This window comes from Pezoporus occidentalis, unplaced genomic scaffold (assembly GCF_034315485.1).
Source record: "Pezoporus occidentalis ecotype Australia unplaced genomic scaffold, CSIRO_AGI_Poc_V1 ctg89, whole genome shotgun sequence".
NCBI classification, from domain to species: Eukaryota; Metazoa; Chordata; class Aves; order Psittaciformes; family Psittacidae; genus Pezoporus; species Pezoporus occidentalis.
The window spans coordinates 17983-24201 of NW_026916253.1; positions in this window are offsets into that span (position 1 = coordinate 17983).

Sequence of the window (6219 nt, forward strand, 5' to 3'; positions counted from 1 at the left end):
TGTTGCTAGCGGCCGCGGCGGCGGCAGCAGGCGCCCCCCCCCGTGCGGGCCGGGCCCAGGCGGCGGCCCCCGGGGGCGGCGAGGCCTGGTGGTGGCTGCGGTTGTGCTGGTTGTTGGCGCTCTCGAGCGGCAGGAAGTCGGGCTGGGGGTCGGAGCGGGGGGCGCGGTACATGCCGGGCGGGGAGGCCGGGCCGGCCCCAGCGGGGGCGCTCTGCTGCTGCTGCTCCTGCTGCTGCTGCTGCTGCTGAAAGTAGAGGTTGCGGACCCCCTGCGTGGTCTCCCAGATCTGCATCCACAGGCGGTTCGAGGGGCCGAGCTGCTCTGGCTGGAACCAGGCTATCCGGGGATCCATCAAACGGGGACCCACCCCGGCTGCCTTCGCTCCCCGCGCCGCGCCGGCCGCCGACGCCGAGACCCTGTCACCGGGTCTCAGCGCTAATGGCGGCTTCTATAGAAGGGCAGCTCCGCGCCTGCCTGCTCGCTGCCGTCGCTCCACAGCCCCCGCCCCTCCTGGCGAGCGCGGCGAGGCGGGGCCCGGCTGGGCCGCCGGCACATAGGCCGCGCGCAGGCAGAGAGGGGCGGTGGCGGCCGGACCAGACGGTGGTGCGGGCGGGTCCCCTCTCTGCCCCGGCCCGGCACCCGCTGGGCGGACCCTGCCTCCCCTGGCGCCTCGGCCTGGCCGGGCGGCTCTCGGGCAGCAGCCGCAGCTGCTGCTCTCACGACGGAACCGCCCTGGTCCCGGCCCAGCCCTCGGCGCTGCGCGGGCACCCGCCGGGCACCCCAGCCCCGCCGGCGGCAGGTGCGGCAGAGGGCCCGGGCAGGGCCGGCGGGGAAGGCCCGGACCAGGTTGGCCGCAGGGTCTGGCACCGCTTCGGGGGATGCCGCTTCCGTCACTGGGCCTCCGTTACACCAGAGAAGAGTACGAGGCGTACCAGAACAAACGCCCTCTGGTACCCTGCCTCTTGTGCAGTCGCGTTACGCTTCTCGTGCACCATCAGTTGCCGCTGCACTCCCTTAGAAGTATTTTGGGGATGGTTATGGACACTTCTGGGTCCTTCTGACTTTCATTCAACTTCATAGGAGAGGGAAAAACAGCTTAGGTGCTATACTTGCATAGCCAACGCTTCTGCAGGTTGACTGCTACTGCTAAACCCAGGACAGTATATTACACACAACACAGCAAACAGCAACATTGAGTAGTGCAAGTTCTGGTCGGGTTTAGGTTTATTTTTAGTGTTTTCATACTACAGCTTTAAAACATCTTTGATATCAGCTAGAAAGTTTCCAACATGCTGCATGGAGGGTCTGGAGCGTCCCACAGTTTAAGAATTGCATGGGAAAGGATTTCTCCTTAGGAAGATGGAAGTTTTGGAATAAAAAAGCCACATTTCAATTCCAAGTATTGCATGAAGTAGTTTGCAAAGAAGTCTTAGAAACAGTTCCTGGTGACAACCAAGGATTAAAGTTCTGGCTTCTCCCCACCATCTCAGAGCAGGACATGTTGCTCTGATCCCTCTCGTGTTCTGTCACAGGGTGCTTGATGTGTACTTCCCAAAAGAAACTCAACTACAGGAACAAGCTGTAGGATGAAATCTCATTTTGGAGTTTGAAATCTGTTTTTGCCTTTGAGAATTAGGGTCTGTCCATAAAATTACCATCAAAAGCCACACGGAAGCTGGTTGAATTTAAGCACGGCTTGGAACTGGAGAAGAAACATCCTGAATAGCCCTATTTTCCAAAACCCATATTCTTCGGTTATTCTGTGAATTATGAACAAACCAGAAAAGGTGACTAAAAATGACTAGCCTGATGTTCCTTTTACATCACAGATGCAAATAAAAAGTTTTCAATTCAGAAACTTCAATTTTTTTTTTTAAACACAGCACAGAAAAGTGAGCATAAGTCTTATGTTATCCTCAAGGAAATAACAGTAATGGGAAAAACATAACTTTTTTTTTTTAAAAAAAAACAAACCCTAATCCTTAAAAAAACAATTATTTGTTCTACACCCATAGAATGTAAATGTAAACAAGTGTTGTTGTTGGACTGAGGCTTATTAATTTAACGATTCCTCAGTAGCAACCCTAGTCCTAAGCAAATAAAGCCAGGACACAACACACTGGTGTAGTACCAGAAAGGCTTTACATAAAGTAGTATACCTATGGGATATTAAAAATGAAAAATAATAAAAAGGATTCCCCCCATCCAAACAAACAAAGTGGTCAGTATGACTTTTTTAAATCATGATTTTGAACTTTTACTGAAACAGGAACTTCCCAGAAAAGGTCATTTAGAAACATCATGCACTTTCCAGTTGAATCAGCCATTTTTCAGTTAAGTTCTGGAAATGCCTTTTACTCTCCAACAAGAGATATAGAGGAGGAGGGAAGGGGCCAGTGCAATTCTCCTTTAAAGTTAAAAATACCCCCACATGTCAGAAGAAAGGAAACAAAGAATCATTACCAGGACTTTTGTCAGCAAAGGAACACAAAGCCTGGAGAAGGTATACTGAAATGCCAGTGCATCTCTGAAACCAGTATAGGTATTTATGTGAGCACCTTGCAACCCCACAACTACATCAGGAGCCTCCGTTGTTTTGAGAGCACATACCTGGCACAGTCGTTCTAGCAGCGTACAGATCATTACAGCAGGATTTTACTGCTGTTCACAAGCAGTTTGATTTAAGCCCTTCATGTAACAGTAACACAAGGAGTTCCTGACACCCAGGCCGAAAAGTGTCTTACTCTTACCCTTTGCGTGTATCTCAAATTATGTTCTTATGTGGTCAATTAAACTATGTCTGACAAAATGCCTCACAGAAATAAGGAACTTACAAAAATAATACAGAAACAAAATTTAATTAGACTGAATTGATTTAAATTCATGGTATTTTTCCCAGAAAGCACAAAAGTTAACAGTGTGAATTTATTTGGAAATTAGACAAAAAAAAAACCTCCACCACTCAATAAAAACTTCTTCAAACAGAAAGGCTCACCGTGTTTCAGCCCTGTGGAAAAACTTACAGTTCCTTAATCTGCTGTGACTGTCAGTTTTCAGTTTTTGCCAATTATCTTAACATTACCTATTTTAACCACATGTCCAGCACAACCTATATTTAGACTGTTTGCTCAGTTCATTTGTGCCAGAAAGGAACAATCACATTATTTTCAATTACCAATACAATTGCCTTAATTTTAATTTGAAACAGTAAATGTAAGGCTAGACATTTCTATCCAATACACTGGGGATGCTTTTACTGAAAATACTTACTAAGGAAACAGAACTTGAGTTTATGCACATTTTGGCTGGTTATTTTATGTTAATATTCCACAAGATATGCATTTCATTTATAATACTTAAAACTACAAGCAGATTTTAAATTAATTTGTTCTCCAACACAGTTCTTATTGTGCAACTTTAACACACTCTGATTTTTTTTTTTGTATTTTCTCTCAAAATACAAACATAAAACCAAGCCAAGTAATACTGGTTATTGTTCTTCTAAGATAACAATCTTTTTTTTTAAAAAAAAAGTGCAAAAAATTACCCTCAACACACACCACAAACCCCAAATACTTAAACTACCGACTGTAATGTGGTATACAACCATCTTCTGAATATCAAGCACAACATATAAAAAGTACTTCACATCATTTTGCCAGCTGCAGAGGCCAAAGCAGTAGCAAATGCCACCAGTCCCACTGCTTTCGAACAGGGCAGGGAGTCCCACAGCCCTCCTTACACTCTTAATGCCATAGATTGACTAAAATTCAGCACCTATTTGGTATAAAAAATCTCAACTCAAAGCCAGATTCTGCTGTGTTAAGTGTCAGACAGGGAAACAAATGAAGCAGCAATCCATACTTTCAAGGGATTGCAGTTTAATTGAAGCACAGACAGATGATGTCTTAGGGACCAGGATAAGAACACAAATTCCATTTCAGAGGCCTATTTTGACATGAACTGATGGAGATCACTTAACTCTATTTAGCATCTATTTACTTACGCTGCACACTGTCTAGATCAGTCCAATTTCTGTCACCCTCAAAGTATTTTCAAGGTTTGGCTTTGCCTTTGTAGGCAGCCAAGAAACTTGTCTTTGTTTTAAGCTAACCTATTTAAGCTAAACCTATTTAAATAAACAAATGCCAAAAGGGCCCCCAGATTTAATTTACAGTGCATCATCACTTCTGCTGCTGCCTTAATTTTCTTCACCTGTGTCAGAACAACTTTTGTAATCCTCACTTTACAGCTTAGCTTTTCTGTACTTAAAAATCGCACCTGGTTTTAGGCCCCAGTCTGACACTTCTTTAAGTGACCGAGTCTCTCTTTTCATGTGAAGGAAGAAAACAAGTTCTGATAAATTCTATTAAGAAAACCATGTTTTCTAGTGTATGCCCTGTCATCCATATATTTGCCTGCAAGTTTGAGATTCACATTTGAAAATGATATGCTCCTTCTTAGTAACCTAAAAAGAATGCCTAGCCCCAAACGAAAAATAACATACCTCATTGTAATAGTGTCCAGAAACCAGACTCTGACTGCTACACTTGATGTAAAATGCAAAGAACTAAATTTGTAACAGAGTAATCCCATGAAACAGAGCAACTCTTAACCAAAAGACAGAAGAGCGGCTTTGGAGTGAATGACTGAAGGGTCCTGGTGGACAGTAAATTGAACAGAAATCAGCAGTGCACCCTTGCAGTGGTGATGGCTAACAAACAATGGGCTGTATTGGCAGAAGCATGGAGAGCAGGTCAAGGAAACTGATTACTTTCCTCTTTTCAGCAGTCACGAGATCACATCCACTGATCTCGTGTGCCCAAGTGTCCAGTTTTGGGTCCCCCGTTACACGACATAGTTGGGTAGATCAAGCAGAAGGCCACGAAGACAGTTAGAGGGCTAAAGCACATGATGTACAAGGAAGGGCTGAGGGAGCTATGTTTACTGAGTGTGGAGAAGAGGTGAATGCAACTGTTGTTTTCAACTAGCAAATGGGGTGATAAGAAATGGAGCCAGGTTCTTGCTGGTGGTGTGCCGTCAAATGACAAGGGGCACATTTTGCAGCAGAGGGAAGTCCTAATAAGTATACACAGGTGAAAAAAAAAAAGTGCTACAGCAAGGGCAGTCAAGCACTGGAAATGGCTGTGCAAAGTTAAGGGATTTCCATCTTTGGAGATGCTTAAGCCCCTTAGCGCAACCTTTCTGACTCCAAAGTCTTAGTTTAGCAGCAGACTAGACTAAGGAACCTCTGGACATCCTTTCCAATTTAGATTCTCCTGCAATTCAGTGCAGCACCCAGAAAATGAAAGCAGAACTTTCTGCATGGAAATCCTTTAAAGCGCTCCAAACAAATATTAATACCTTGTATCAGGCTAATAGTATATCTTCAGTGTACAGCAAGTATAACTAACACTAGGATTAAAACCCACACACTGTGCAGTCTTATACCATAACCCACTTAGCTACTTCTTCCTCAGCTGTTACGCTCCAGCCCTTTTCACTGCAGCCCCTGTCAAATCCCAGGATAACCTTTCAACTGCTCCATGCTCTCCACACTTCTCCTGGACTTCTCCAGGCCAGGCTCAATGGTTCTTGAGCCCTCCCAATCCCACTCTCACTCATTCATTTGATTAGCAAGCATCGCATCACATAACATTTCATGCAACTCCTGTAAAGTACTAGCAGTAATGGGACTTCCAGGCAGCACAGCTGCTTAAACTTATTTTGCACTTTCCCTTGCATTTGATAAAATATCATATAGTCAAGATTTCATAAAGTCAGTCATTTGCAAGTTATCCAGTCAGTTCCTGAGCCTGCTTTCTAATCTAAGAGACTGAAATCTAACAAACCAGGCAAATTTGGTCTTTGGTGTTCAATGCTTAACATCATGGGCAAAATTTTCCAAAAACTAGATGCCTGTGCTAACACAGCATGTTAAGAGAAGAGGGGTGGGGAAAGTCTCACATTTCAAAAATCAGCATAATAAAAAGTGTTCGTTTTGTTGTGGGTTTTTTCCCCATTAAAAAATGTGTATGAGAGGATCTCATTCACAGAAACAACATCAAAGCTCTTATATATGGCAGTACACATACAAACTTCATGAATCAGTGACACTTTTTTAAAATAGTTTCTGTATTTTACAGCTTAAAAATCTCTATTACAAATATTTCAAGGATATTTCAAGCAATTATAAAGTTATGTTAGATAATACCTCAG